Source organism: Pleurodeles waltl, chromosome 1_1, assembly GCF_031143425.1.
Source record: "Pleurodeles waltl isolate 20211129_DDA chromosome 1_1, aPleWal1.hap1.20221129, whole genome shotgun sequence".
NCBI lineage: Eukaryota > Metazoa > Chordata > Amphibia > Caudata > Salamandridae > Pleurodeles > Pleurodeles waltl.
In genome coordinates, this window is record NC_090436.1 from 309334247 (window position 1) to 309350113 (window position 15867).

At 43.1% G+C, this 15867-nt stretch overlaps 1 protein-coding gene across 6 annotated transcripts in view; it reads right to left on the reverse strand.

The window, feature by feature from the left end:
• Positions 1-13151, reverse strand: part of IL6ST (interleukin 6 cytokine family signal transducer) — a 477893-nt gene extending 464742 nt beyond the window's left edge. For 5 of the 6 annotated variants that reach the window (XM_069222264.1, XM_069222274.1, XM_069222255.1 and 2 more), the window contains exon 1: positions 12909-13138. The gene's annotated coding sequence lies outside the window, so the exon portion shown is untranslated. Of the gene's footprint in view, positions 1-12908 lie in introns of all 6 variants that reach the window. The other variant, XM_069222292.1, reaches the window with a different exon arrangement.
• Between the last annotated feature and the right edge of the window lie 2716 nt (positions 13152-15867).

Genomic DNA, 15867 nt, shown 5'->3' on the forward strand with positions numbered 1-15867 from the left:
ACAGGTTTGGTAGGTTTCCCTAGGTGCCGGCTGAGCTAGAGGCCAAAATCTACAGGTAGGCACTTCGCAAAAAACACCTCTGTTTTTTTCCAAAATTTAGGATGTGTCTACGTTGCGCTTTGGGGTGTTTCCTGTCGCCGGCGCTAGGCCTACCCACGCAAGTGAGGTATCATTTTTATCGGGAGACTTGGGGGAACGCTGGGTGGAAGGAAATTTGTAGCTCCTCTCAGATTCCAGAACTTTCTGCCACAGAAATGTGAGGGACATGTGTTTTTTTAGCCAAATTTTGAGGTTTGCATAGGATTCTGGGTAACAGAACCTGGTCCGAGCCCCGCAAGTCACCCCTCCTGGGATTCCCCTAGGTCTCTAGTTTTCAGAAATGCACAGGTTTGGTAGGTTTCCCTAGGTGCCGGCTGAGCTAGAGGCCAAAATCTACAGGTAGGCACTTCGCAAAAAACACCTCTGTTTTTTTCCAAAATTTAGGATGTGTCCACGTTGCGCTTTGGGGTGTTTCCTGTCGCCGGCGCTAGGCCTACCCACGCAAGTGAGGTATCATTTTTATCGGGAGACTTGGGGGAACGCTGGGTGGAAGGAAATTTGTAGCTCCTCTCAGATTCCAGAACTTTCTGCCACAGAAATGTGAGGGACATGTGTTTTTTTAGCCAAATTTTGAGGTTTGCAAAGGATTCTGGGTAACAGAACCTGGTCCGAGCCCCGCAAGTCACCCCTCCTTAGATTCCCCTAGGTCTCTAGTTTTCAGAAATGCACAGGTTTGGTAGGTTTCCCTAGGTGCCGGCTGAGCTAGAGGCCAAAATCTACAGGTAGGCACTTCGCAAAAAACACCTCTGTTTTTTTCCAAAATTTAGGATGTGTCCACGTCGCGCTTTGGGGCGTTTCCTGTCGCGGGCGCTAGGCCTACCCACACAAGTGAGGTATCTTTTTTATCGGGAGACTTGGGGGAACATAGATTAGCAAAACAAGTGTTATTGCCCCTTGTCTTTCTCTACATTTTTTCCTTCCAAATATAGGAGAGTGTGTAAAAAAGACATCTATTTGAGAAATGCCCTGTAATTCACATGCTAGTTTGGTCACCCCGGAATTCAGATATGTGCAAATAACCACTGCTCCTCAACACCTTATCTTGTGCCCTTTTTGGAAATACAAAGGTTTTCTTGATAGCAATTTTTTACTCTTTATATTTCAGCAAATGAATTGCTTTATACCCGGTATAGATTGAAAACGCACGTCAGGGTGCAGCTCATTTATTGGCTCTGGGTTCCTTGGGTTCTTGATGAACCTACAAGCCCTATATATCCCCGCAACCAGAGGAGTCCAGCAGACGTAACGGTATATTGCTTTCGATAATCTGACATTGCAGGGAAAAGTTACAGAGTAAAACGTAAAGAAACATTTATGTTTTTTTCACCTCAATTTCAATATTTTTCTTTTTCAGTTGTTATTTTCTGTAGGAAACCCTTGTAGGATCTACACAAATGACCCCTTGCTGAATTCAGAATTTTGTCTACTTTTCAGAAATGTTTAGGTTTCTGGGATCCAGCATTGGTTTCATGCCCATTTCTGTCACTGACTGGAAGGAGGCTGAAAGCACAAAAAACTGCAAAAATGGGGTATGCCCCAGTAAAATGCCAAAATTGTGTTGAAAAATTGGGTTTTCTGATTCAAGTCTGCCTGTTCCTGAAAGCTGGGAAGCTGCTGAGTTTAGCACCGCAAACCCTTTGTTGATGCCATTTTCAGGGGAAAAACCACAAGCCTTTTTCTGCAGCCACTTTTTCCAATTTTTTTGAAAAAAAAGAAATTTTCACTGTATTTTGGCCAATTTCTTGGCCTCCTTCAAGGGAACCCACAAAGTCTGGGTACCTCTAGAATCCCTAGGATGTTGGAAAAAAAGGACGCAAATTTGGCTTGGTTAGCTTATGTGGACAAAAAGTTATGAGGGCCTAAGCGCGAACTGCCCCAAATAGGCAAAAAAAGGCCCGGCATAGGAGGGGGAAAAGGCCTGGCAGCGAAGGGGTTAAAGATGATCCCATCACAATAGTAGTGCTTTTCTGGACCGCAAACACTGCTGTAGCCAGGGCTTGCTCACATGGATAATGGTCCTTCATGATACGATCTAGCAACCCACTGTAGTAGGCAATTGGCTTATGTCCCATAGATGTTTTCTGAGTTAATCTTGCAGTCATAGTCATTCCATTACTATGACAAAAGAGGTCGCATTGTTTCTTGTAATCAGGAGTACCTAACACTGGGGCATTCATAATCGCTTTCTTTAGCTCTTGGAATGCCATCTCTCCGTCCTCTGTCCAATGTATTTTATTTGCAGTTGCATGGGATTCTTTTAACAAGTTGAGAAGGGGTGCTGTCAACGTAGCATAATCAAACACCCACTGTCTCACATAATTACAGAGTCCCAGAAACTGCTGCATCCGTTTGGTAGTCGTGGGCTTGGGCATGTTTTTTTATACTTTCCACTCTGTCAGTTGTTACTTTTCGTCCATCTTTAGATATTAGTTGTCCCAAATAATGAACCTCTTTTTGCACGTACTGTAACTTATTTTTATCCACCTTGTAACCTTTGTATGCAAGCCTGCAGACAAGACCAACAGTATCCTTTCGGCATATCTCCTCAGTGGCACTACAAACCAAAATGTCGTCTACATATTGTAAAACCGAACTTTTACATTGAATGTTCACTAAATCCTTTTTAACTGTTCGATTAAAAATACTTGGGGATTCACAAAATCCTTGAGGAAGCCTACTATGGCAGTACTGAGTATTTTTAAATGTAAATCCAGTCAAATATTGGCTACTGATATGCAATGGAATACTGAAAAACGCATTTTTCAAATCGATTACATAGAAGAAAGTAGCCTCTTTAGGAATATTTGTCAATATAACCAAAGGATCGGGTACTACAGGAAATTCTGGAATGACAATATAATTCAAGGAGAGTAAATCTTGAATCATTCTCCAAGTTCCCCCTTTAGCTTTTCTTATCGGAAACATCGGTATATTACAGGGTGTCGGTGTAGGAAAGTCCTCCTTTTTGTCCTGGTCACCCCCACACTTTTTGGACAGGTACTGGTGGTTACTGACTCTTGGCTGTGCCCTGGGTACTGCTTACCAGTCCCAGGGCCAGTGCTCTGTGCAAAATGGATATGCAAATTAGGCTAATTATAATTGGCTAAATTAACCTACCTATAAGTCCCTAGTATATGGTAGGGCATGTAGGTTTAGGGACCACAGCATAAGTAGTGCACCCATAGGTGCACTGCTGAGGTGCCCAGTGTCATTTTAAAGGCAGGCCTGCCTTGCTGGCTGCTTTTAAATTAAAGTTATATGCAAATTCGACTTTGGAATTAAAAGTAGTTCCAAAGTATTAAACTACCTTATTTTTACATACAAGTCACCCCTAAGGTGAGCCCTATGTGCCCCTAGGGCTGGGTGCCATGTAACTATAAGAAGGGACCTTATAAAAATAGTTTTATAAGCCCTGGTGAGGTAAAAACAGCCAAATTCATTTTTCCCTCATTGTAGTAAGTGGCCTTCATAGGCTAGAATGGGGAGACCTTATTTTAATTTTTAAAGTCTCCTTAAATGATGGATACCAAGAGTTTGGTATCAAATGAATTGTTGTAATAAATCCCACAACTTCCAGTTGTGGGATTTAATATAACTTGTTCAGGTAAAGAGTTTTAAACTTTACCTGAAAAGTTGCCAATTTCAGCCATGCATTGTTTTTGCTGCTGTGCTCTGATTGGCCAGCCTCTAGCAGCCTGGCCAGGCTGCCTTGATGAGGTGTGAAGTGGCCTGGCTTCACACAAAGGAATGTGCCTGTGGGAGGGAATCCCCCCTCAGCAGATGGTGAGGCAGGAAGGCGGAGGGCTGCCAAACTGGTCTTCAAAGGCAGAGAAGGACATTTGGAGCAACCAGCAACACCCCCACATCCTGCAACCCCAGACAACTAGGTGCCCCCTTGATTAGATTAGGAGAGAGCAGGAGAGGGGTGTGTTTATGATTTTTAGCCACACCAGTGGGTGGGCTCAGCCAGATGTAACCTCCAAAATTCAGATTCAGCCATCATGGATTTTTGGAGAATGTTGCCTCCTGGGATTGATTTTTGCCACACTTCCCAGTAAGTGGTCATCACAGGGGGAAGGACCCTGCACCTGATTGGAGAACCAGGACCCCCTTGCTTTTCACCCAGGAGCAAGGATACAACTGGCAGACCTGCACCCACACCTCAGATCCCCATCAGATTCCAACAAGGAAGAACCAAAGGAGAAGAAGGACTGCCCTGCTGGACCCCTGGCCTGCACATGGAACCTGCACTCAGAAGGACTGCATCAGCTGCACACTTGGGCTTCACCACAGGAAGGACTTTGCTTGGCTTCAACTTGTTCAAGGAGGGACTACCTGTTTGCTACAGGTGAAAAATTGCTATGCAGAGTCCTCTGCACCAACTCCTGAAGAAATCAACCAGCTGGCCACTGCCCAGTGGCCAAAAAGGAGTTTGCGCCAGATGCATTCTGGGAGTTGTAGTCCGCACCCCCCCAAGGACCACCTCAGAACTTCTGGACCCTTGGGGTGAGCTGTGGACCCCAAACGAACCTAAAAATGACATCTGGGAGAAGCCCCAGAAGTTTGGAGAACTTTTGTAAAAAAATCTCCAGAGGGACAGACCCGCCACGGCAACTCTAGCCGGCTTGCCTCAACCGCAACCCGGCCTGATTTGCTGGTTCGTCCCGGTAAAGAAAATCTCAGAAAAAGAGACTAAGTCCGAAGGTAAAAAGTTGACCGGGACCTCCCAGCCAGCGTATCCGAGGAGGGCTCCAGGGACGTCGGATCAAGATTCAGGTTTACCCCGGTCGAAGGATTTTCACCTCGAAAAAACGACTAAGTCAGAAGGTAAAAATCTCCACCGAGGATTCCAGCATTGCGTATCCAGAGAAGGGCTCCAGGAGGTCGGATTGGACTGGCAGGCTCGTCCGGCTGAAGAAAATCTTCGAAAAAGAGACTAAGTGTGAAGGTAAACTTTTAACCAAGGCCTCCCGCGGCCTGTAGCCGAGCAGGGCTCCATCGCGGTCGGCCTTAAACTTTGACTTTGCCCCGGTCGAGGTGCAATCAGATGACCCGATTGGCGCTTTTTGTTTCTAGGCGCTAAAAAAAAAAAAATCTTTAAAAATTCATATCTCCAGTTCCCCTTACCCGATTTTATTCATTTTTGTGTCATTCTAAAGATAAAAATATAATCTATTTTTATAAATTGGTTTTGGATTTTTAAACTGTTTCCTGTGCTTTATTTAATTACTGTTTTGTAATATTTGAATGCTTTACACTCTGTCTCCTAAGTTAAGCCTTGACGCTCGTTGCCAAGCTACCAAGGGTTGAGCTGGGGTTAATTTACTGAGACCTAATTGGACCTTAGTGGAGGTTAGTGGCCTATTGCTAAATGTAGGTACCTACCTGCCCTTAGCAATAACCCATTTTCCAACAGTCGGTCTTTCATGTATCACCCCTTGCTCAAGTAGCACCTAAATGGTAGGTAAAATACCTTCCTCTGCTTTTTTGGACTGAGGGTACTGGCGTATCCTGTGCAATATAGCTCCAGGTTTCAGTGTAATCTCAACAGGCACAGCTCCTTTAATCAATCCCACATCATGTGGTCCTTTTTTCCATAACACTTCTGGTACCTTAGCCAAATCTTTTTCATTCACTGTTATGTCTGGTACATTGTTTGATACGGTTCTATACTGCACCTGCATTCTAAGAGAAATGTCCACTTCAAACACAACTGTTCCAATTACGGAGTGTTCACTGAACAATTCCTCATCTGAGATCTCTCTCAGTTTGACCCCAGGATCTGTGAACACTATTGATGCCTCACATTCCCTGTCCTTTGTCAAATGCAATAAGCACAGCATATGTTGGCCTTAATTCAAGAGCTGATATATTCAGCACCATTTCTCGTTCTACCATTGGCTCTATGAGTTCACATGACCGAAACATTAATTCTTTTGGTAACTGCACTGTTTTCCCCTGCAGCCCTGGTGTATGCGCTATCAGAGCAAATATGCCCCGCAGAAAAGCATCTGTGTCTACTGGCACTGCTCTGACCTGCTGCCTAGATTCTTCACAAGCAAGGAGAGAAAATATCCTACATGGCGTAACACCAGGCGTATAACACACCATTGATCCATCTTTCAAAAACAAAATGGTCATGTTTAATTTACTCATTAGATCGCTCCCCAAAAGATTGACAGGTGACTCAGGAGCGTATAACAATGGCTCATTAATTTGTGTATCACCCACAGTCATGTTTACTGAATGAGTAAAAGGAACCCGTCTGGCAGCTTCAGAGAACCCTTGTGTGTCCATTGAATTACACAAGAGTGGTAACGTACCTTCATTTATGCAAGATTTGGTGGCCCCGGTGTCAATTAAAAACTGATAGAGGCGACCTTCTATGGCTACCATCACAGTGGGCTCCTCCTCTGATCTGAGGGTTACCGATAATTTTGGACACATAGTTGTTACCTGTGGGCTTTGTCATTGTACATAATTGGGTGTCTGTACCCCACCAGATACTTGGGGCGGCACTTAAAAGGGGTTACCTCCTTGCACCACTACTCCTCCTATCTGCCCCTGCACTTGTCCACATATGGGGTTACTGGCACTCTGCGGCACCTGTTGTTGCGGCGGTCCCTGAGGTACCATCCACTGAGCTTGAGGGGGCTGGGAACCCTCGTCTTGTATATTGTTGTGGTCCCCATTGCATCTGCGGTGGCCTCGCAACTTGTCTTTGCGGGGGGGGCAATCCCTGCATACGCTCATCAATCCTTTTAGTTCTGCACTCTCTCACAAAATGACCGACCTGCCGCAATAGAAGCATGGCGGTCCCCCTCTGAATCCTCCTTGTCTTCTTCCCTGCATTGCTCCTTGTTCTCCTACTGGACCTCCTTGTTGTCTCCCCATTTCATTTACTCCTTGACCTCCTGGTATTTGCCCTTGCACTGGCGTTGTGTGGCGGTTTAGCCTCAATTCCCACCACTCCATCTAAATTTGCCTGTATATCCATGGGAAGGCCTTTCTTCAGCACATTATAAAATAACTGTGCATTTCCTCCCCTGTTTTCCCCAATTACATCCTACCTCCTGTATCCATCGCTCTTTCATTCTTGTAATAAACTCTGCAATGTCCTCAGATGGCTTAATACTTTCTGCCATAAGGGCTCCAATGCCTGGCCTGTCTGGGTATGTCCGCCGCAGTGCATCCCAAACATGCTGACAAACATTATTAAAGGCTGAACCATCAAATTGTGTATTTGTCAACGTAACCTGAGGAAGTCCTGCTCTCGTGAATATAGTATTCACCTCATTTCCTGCCAGAGAACTCAACAAACTTTTAACATCGCCTAGAGCAAGATTCACTCCAGCTGTGTGTTTTTCAAAACTCCCTATCCATTTTCCTGCACCTTCAGACAATGGAGGCAGTGCTCTTTTTAAATTTTCTTTGTCCATCTGTGGCCAAGGCACGTATATCGGTGCCTGCTCTCCTTTAAAATTGAGAGGCAATTGTGTGAAAGGTGGGGAACTTGTTAACCTACTCCTTAGCCTCGGGTCTGGCCTATTGCTGCATATCACTTCAATCTGTTTGTCTTCTGCATACGTTTCCCAAACTGCAAGACACTCTTGCATGTAAGGATAATCCCAACCCGGGGCACCCTGTACTTGTTATATACAATCTTCTGCTATCGCTAAATCATAGGGTTGAAACGACCCCTGTCGGGCCATGGTTTTCTCCCCTCTTTTTCAGTCCATTCTGCCAATTCATCTGAGAAGGGGTAACAAAAATACCTTCCTTCTTCCTGTTCTATTGTCTCAACAGGTGTCATCCTTAATTTAGCTGATTTTAAGACTGACTTCCACTTTGTCTGTTCTGAGTCTCGCGCTATTAATTGCAACCTTCGTATAGGACGGGGTCGAAAGTTATACAGGCCCCTGCCTCTTCCCACTGCACCCTCATTTGTATCAGAGTTATCACCCCAATCCTCAACTGTAGCCTCAGCTTCTGTTTCCTTTCTCCTTTCTTCTAAATATCTATCATATCGTAACCTTTCTACATTTTCTTCTTTTTCCCTTTCTTCCAACATCCACTCTTCTGCTGCCTCTCTCAATGTACTCGCAGATGTATCCCCTACTTTAAGAATAATCAGCCCAGTGGCCCATTGGCCTTGAAGAGAATCAACATTCTCCACTCTTTCTGCCCGTTCTTCAGTAAGCTGTACCCTAGATATTGCTCCTTCCTTCCTTCTCTGTTCATACTCTGCCCGCGGAGCTGTCGGGCGTAAGCGAGGCGTTTTCCCCCGACTCCTTCACCTCTGTCTCACCTTCCTCAAATTCAACCCGCCCTGGATCCTGGTATCCAGCCGCTGGCTAAATAGGATAGAGACTGTACGGTGGGGGGTCCCTCTAGAACCCCTTCTGTAGCTATCTCTTGTATTTGCGCCGCTGTCCGTTCTAACATTGTCGGTTTTATATTTGTCTTTGTATCGCAGAAAACCCGAAATAACGACAAAATAGCTTCCCTCTTCTTTCTCTTTTTCTTCTGATACTTAGATTTAATGTGAGTCAATGTATGTTCAATTATGTCCTCATCAAATGTCCCTTCCTTGGGCAATGGCTGAGCATAGTCTTTGGTCTCTGTACCATTGCTTACAATATTTCAGTATTTTCTTTTTGTCAGACACTTACCTGTGTGGAGTACCTTGCATTTTATGTATTTACTTCAAATCTTGAATCTGGTGGTTCTACAATAAATTAAGAAAATATATTTTTCTATATAAAAAACTATTGGCCTGGAGTAAATCTTTGAGTGTGTGTTCCTCATTTATTGCCAGTGTGTGTACAACAAATGCTTAACACTACCCTCTGATAAGCCTACTGCTCGACCACTCTACCACAAAATAGAGCATTAGAATTATCTAATTTTGCCACTATCTTACCTCTAAGGGGAACCCTTGGACTCTGTGCACGCTATCTCTTACTTTGAGATAGTATATACAGAGCCAACTTCCTACAGATGTTTATTTCAATAAACTCATAGATAAATTAAGACTGTATTGTTGGTGTAGTCTTGGTGCTTGGGTATCAGGACTGGGATAAAGAGCACAGATGACGGGGTAATGATCCTATTACTTACTGGTAATCATTAATCTAAATCTTAGCGACTCTTGTCCCACTCCTCAATTCACCTTCCCTCACTCTCTGTCAGGCACCTTCGGGAGTACATGTTTAGCTTGTTACTAGTAGGATGCCCATGGTGGTGGGAGGGGTATGGTTTTATAGCTTATGAGGATGACAATACAAGAAAGACCAAGTAATATTATTAAATGCTTCTGGAAACGGCTGTCTGAGGGGTGTGGCCACTTCATTATGTCAGGTATGGGATGAGGATCCCTATGACAGAGAGTAATGAAAATTACAGGAAAGTAATAAGGTCATTCGAGCATTCTTTTACTGCATATGTTCAGTACCACAACCTGCTATTGTGACTAATTTTCCCATCACACACTGTAAGATGCATAACAACTTTAGCAAAATATGTTCTATGCATTTCTATCACCCCCTGCACCATAGACACCTAACTCACTAATACACATGCTTGTGCAGTACCAATCCTTCTGCGCCTTTTGTAAAGCACACAGTCACCTCTCTTTATGGTCTGTTTGTGCTGCATAAAATAACACTCATTGTCAAAACCAATAGGTCTAGTTTTTAATACAAACAGAAGTTTCACATATTATATATATATATATACACACATACATATATACACACACAATTTTAATAAATGTGCAGGTGCTTTTCAGCAACAAGATGTGCTTATAATATTGAAATTTAGATTTCATGCAGGACAATGTTATTCTAATTGGTGCCAGAAAAGCTACTTCTGGCTTTAAATTGTGGTAACCTGAAGATATATGTTAAATGCACAAGGATGAATACAATTTTTAAAAGGATAAAGAATGTAAAGTAAAAAGCAATGGTAATGTCAATTATTGGTGCAACAACTACAGCACGGAAGTGCACTTCTTTTGAGATGAATGTGCACATGATCAGGAAAAAGCTGTCTCTCATTGTAAAACTGCTAAATGATGAAAATAGTTGAGGGGGCCACTGGTATATGCTGTAGCTGGTGAAAGCAATATGTGAATGACTACTTAACAGACCAATAAGGTAAAGACGGCTGACCTAACGCCATAGAGTGATATACAAGTATGTATCCTTATCTTTGGGTTTCTTTATTACAAGCATGCAACAACTACATCGTCTCTTGGTCAGACTTAAAAATAGATAAGGGAATCTGTCTGTGCACGATAGACAGCCTTTATTAGAGCATCAAAGTTGAAAGATGCTCTAGGTGAAACAAATCAAGGGCTTGTTTAAAAGTAATGTCTGTCAGTTAGTAGACAAAGTATAACAAGCATTTGGTCCAGTTCGAGCTATTAGCGTTGTAAACTCCTAACTTTTCTTGCCACATAAAATTAAAAGTAAAACAGTTGACATAAGCAAGTCGATTCAAATCGCCACGGCTGCCTTTAGCATGAGCGGAAAGGAGAGGCACAACAGGAAAAAGTTCACTCACAGTCAAACGTACCGGCAAACGCGCAAATATCCCTGTAACAGGGTCAATGGCCAAGGCAGTAACAAAACTGCCCCAATGTAAAGCATTTACCAACGATAACAAAGGATTTTTGAAAGGCAAACCCATGAACGAGTGATAGCGATGGGCAAGCTGTGGGCATGGTTAAAAGCCCACAGAGAGATTACAACAGGCCAGAGTGCTTGGGGAAAAAAAAAAACTACTTCCGATTAAGCGAACTGTTGATTTACTTAAAATAAACAGTGTTGGAATGCTGGGGGGAATGCGCAGGATTACCTTTTCAGCAGGTATTATTGCCCAGAACCAGGTCCTTGGCTGGCGCCTGCAGTTTCCCCAGTCTCAGCCCCGATATAGAAACACAGGCTGCCCTTGGCAAATGCAGCTGCCTGTAACACGCAGGACGTGGATCTTGTCGAGCAGCTGCTGCAGGGGTCTGATGAGGCTCTTTTTCTCCTCTTCATGGCGGTGTGCTGCATTATCTGAAGGCTACTATATTTTTTCAAATCTCTTTATTGATTTTCATACAGCTGTGTGGAGAGCGGCCCCTCTACCACAAGCACAGAAAACTTGAGGCTTATACTACATATAGCACAAATCCCTCGCACAAGGCACCAATTTCATTGTAAAGAGCTTATTTTTAAGAATTGGCATCCCAAAGACCCCCTGCATGTTGACTATTTAGCTCAGATGCCACCCAGGCTCGCCTTGTGCACCTGACCACACCTCTCCCTAGGACACGGCTTGTCTCCAAGGCCCCCACATCTTAAAACTAAAGGCTGATATTAAAAGATAATTAATATCCTTTTAGTCTGGGCTGGGCTCTCCACATTTGCATAGTTTGCAGGCAATTAATTCCTTTTCCATAGATTCTCTTTGTGCAGGTAAAACATTTCACATCTCATCGCCATATGAAACAGCAGATTAAAAGGTACAATGAGGCAGTTTATCAATTAATATGCCAAGAGATAAACTCATGTATTAGCGTTTTTTTTTTTTTTTAAACTAATGGTTGTTTGCCTATGTCGCCACATTTATTTATGCCCAATGTCAGTAGTGATGTTAAGCAAAGTGAAGTGTTTTGTAAAATGTGGTCTATATGAGACAAATAAAATATGCCAGTACAACTTTAATATTGCATTGCTAATTGGTCATTCCTTTTGGATCAAAATGTATAATACAAATTCATATGTACTTGCAGACATTAGACGTTAGCTTGTTCTCCACATACTGCATCCTCTACCTGCCTGACTCCGTCCCTTTAATCCCACCTCCAAAATGTAAGTGTTCCCACTGTTATTTTCCAATTACAGCACTGGAAGAAACTTTGTTTTATGCTACATGTGATTTGCATTTATAGCTCCAGTAAGCAGAGGTCAGCAATGAGAACATCAGGGTAGATGCAGTGAATACATACAATAGATACATATGGGCCCTGGATGCATCAATCTGTCAGCAGAATGTCACATGGTGGACTGTAACTAGGGGCTGCTTCTTGCAAGGTTTTCTCATTTTGAAGGCACTATAATACCGTGCCTACCTCTGTGCCCGCTGTAACATTTTCTTTCACCCTTGAATGTGAACCGATTGCTAATCAAAATAATAATGCAATCACTCATCAAGCCACCAAATGGAATCGGTGGGCCTCTAACAAATAACGGCACTTTCACTCGTGCATGGTGCTCTCTCGCCCCAACAATGCTCAGGGACTAAATATTTGGCTACAGCCAGATACAGCTGCAGTTTTAGTGACCAATGCTTCCAAATTAGACGTGCAGCTGCCCGTGGCCGTTAACACTTCTTGCTTAGCATGGGACTGTAAAGTGGTGTCGTTCAGTCCTGGCAACGTAAAGGCGAAACACAACCTTGCGCCATCGCCAACATAACAGCCGATGCCAATAACAAAAAAACAGGTCAGGGTCATGCCCGCCACTCTGAAAAGACGTCTGTTCTTCAATAAATCAATCCGTTTTTATGAAGCGCAAGTAGTCAACCGCGAGGGTCTCAAGGCGCTGGTGGTGGGTCTCGGCCTCAATTGAAGAGCCATGTCGTAGATCAGGAACAGACAAATGTTGGCATAGTACTCGTATCTATTTCAGTGTACGTTGCAAGCTACTTAAACACAACTAAGAAAGACGAACAGCCCGCCACAGGTAGTGGGCGACCACACTTGTGTTTTCTACCACACTTGTGTTTTCTGCCACACTAAGAAAAAGACGACCACTCACCTGGTCGCAGACGCGATACTTGTCACATCAAACTATCAAGCACAGGTTGAAGAGACGATACTGGATACAAGTAACTGCCCGATTCAGTCATCTTCGCCGAAAAAGTTGCCACGAGTGCCCTGGCCTGACAGTTCACGGGACGGGAGAGGGTAGGAGTTCTCTGTCACGGGCACTTTGTTTCGGGCGTGCTTGGTATTACTATTACTGCGCATGCGTGCCGGCGTTGCTTTGATTCCCGCAAGTGAATGCGTCGAACGTTCCGGGATATGACGTCACTGGGCAGGCTGCTGTTGAGTGTCTCCAATGAAAAATCTCGAGACGTCCCAGCCTGCCTCGTACTGATCAATTGTTCCAAAGTGTCAGTCAGAGAGGCAGGAAGCAGGCTCCAGTGGCGATTCTGGGAATCTCCTGTGTTTCCCACCCTCAGTCACCTCCAACAATTAAGAGGGCGGCCTGATTAATTACATTGACCAGACTGTCTCCCGTATTGGGTGGAATATGTATATCCTCTAGTCTGTGCGAGACTCCTGCGACCTAATGTTCAGCGCTCCTGCGACCTAATGTTCAGCGCTGCCTTGGCAGCGAAGCCCCATCCTAGCGCTCCTCCTCACGGAGAGGAGTGTACCAACCCTGCCGCAACAGAACAGGCCGAAGCAGTAGCTGGCTGAGCTGGGATCTAACGCTTGATGGATCGATTGAGACTAATTAATCCTGAACACTGTTCTCTTACTTTCGTGGAGGGAGTTGCTATAGTCGTAGCTCTGACAAAATCATTTGAAACAAGCATTTGTAATGCAACGGGTCTCGCATTTGCTTGAGATAGAGCTATTAGCGTTTTAAAATCTGGAAGCGCGCCTGATCCTTACGTAAGTAAACTTACAAGGGGACGGTAGAGGTCGATGAACATTATGGATCGCATGGAGTATCCTAGTCATGTAGTGTCTATCGAGCACAACAATAATCAGCATAAACTACCATTAATAAAACATCTCATGAATAACCACAACTCGGTGAAGAGTTTAATTTTTTTTTATTTCCCTATTGATTACAATTCTAAATCATCCGTTAGCTCAACCTTTATTCAATCTACTCAATTATTAATTCGTTAATGAAAAACATCATAACATAACGTGAAGAAAACATATGCATGAAAGCACCTACATAGGTCAAAAGGATACCAGCATTAATAGCAGAGTTCAGCAAATAGCTGGTCAGTCATTTGTCACTGTCAATGTCACCCTTAACAGCCTACCTAACCAAGATTAGCATCAGCATGTGGCCCTTCATGCAAAACAATTTAGAGAAAAACATTAATTTGGAAAAAGATCTATCTAGCTGAGAATTCTATAATCTGCACAGTTGGTACCTAGAAGAAAAGGCATACATTTGTCAGTCACATTTTTATACCTACCTATCCAGGATGGATCAGCAACAAGACAGTCTTCATCTTCAGATTATCAATTAGTCGGCCATGCATCAGGCTCACAGAGTATGAGCCCAACGACAGAAACTCGAACAGCGTCTCCTGACGTCATCAATTTTCCCCTCGCATCTGCCGCATCTGAAGTTTTAGCCCCTTGTCATGACTTTTTATTAGGGTCTCCCAGTCCATCCCCCGTATTCCTAATTGGTCAGTCAGCAGATATGACTTTAACCTATAGTATTTGTTTACCAAATCTACCAATTTCAATATCAGTCCGTTCACAAGATGCGGATTGGTCTACTAAACGATGTCCTCATCATCCGGCTCTTCATGTATTGAAACTGTTGCATGTTCCTCTTCAGTCAGTGCCTCCATTGTTCAAGTCCTGGGAAAATACATTTAGCCTACATTACACATAATTGTATCAAATTGTCTTCATCATCTCCTGTCCGCCGGTACATTGCAGAAAATTCTAGCTAAGCAACTTTAACATAGAGTGGATCAAGGACAGGTTAGCTTCTGCAAACGCGGTTATTATTTCTGTTTTCAGTGTGCGAGGCCTAGGAAGACTAGGCCTTAAATTCAGCTAAGTTAACACTACAAGTTAAAGTAAAACATAGGTTATACATTTCAATATGATATATTACTACTTTTTTCACATTTATTTTAATTATTTCATACAGTTTCAGTTACATTAGTACAATCTCGTACACATGGCTGAAATGCCTCGAGGGCACATTTTCAAACGTGTACATTATTTTCTCTACGATTAATTTCTCTACAAATTCTTCATTATTTAAGCACATAACATCATTAATTATTTTCTAATTAACATATCTGCTTCAACAGTCCCTCCTCTGATGACTAGATATGTCATCACACCTTTCTTTACCAACACTTTACAATTCAGTTTCTGCTGTATTTTGTCTTCTTCTTACATTTTCCCTATAAATTCTTCCCCCCGTTTGTTCTTCCCTCCTCTGATTAATTTTAGACCTCCTTAATTTTATTCTTTGCATAATCTACATTTACCCCATAATCCTAATATATAAGCAATCACAATTAATATTCCCTGTACAATTTTAAATAATACCCCATTCCAAATTTGACTAAACCAATTACTCCTGAAGCAAATCCTTTTCCAACCTTCTCCCAAACCCCTGGTTCCTTCAATTCTTTCAAATCCATACTCAAATTAGTTAAGTTAGTGAGTAGGGGCCAGATGTATCAAGCAGTTTTGACCATTCTGTGTCTATGGGAAAATGTGTTCGTACATATGGCCCCAGGTCTCTTATCTCCTTATCATTATTGGGAATATATGAACAGCAATGCCTAGCATTAATTATCCTACAGACTCCGCCATCTTTCACTAAAAGTATGTCTAAAGCAAGCCTATTTTGAAGCGTCATAGCTCTATCCGCAGCTAATTCAGTATCTAACAGGAATATTGCCCCTGTAAAGTTTGTCAGCATGTTATCCACAATAGTAGACCACTTTCGTATCTCGATTGCATTCAAAATAACTCCTACAGAAGGA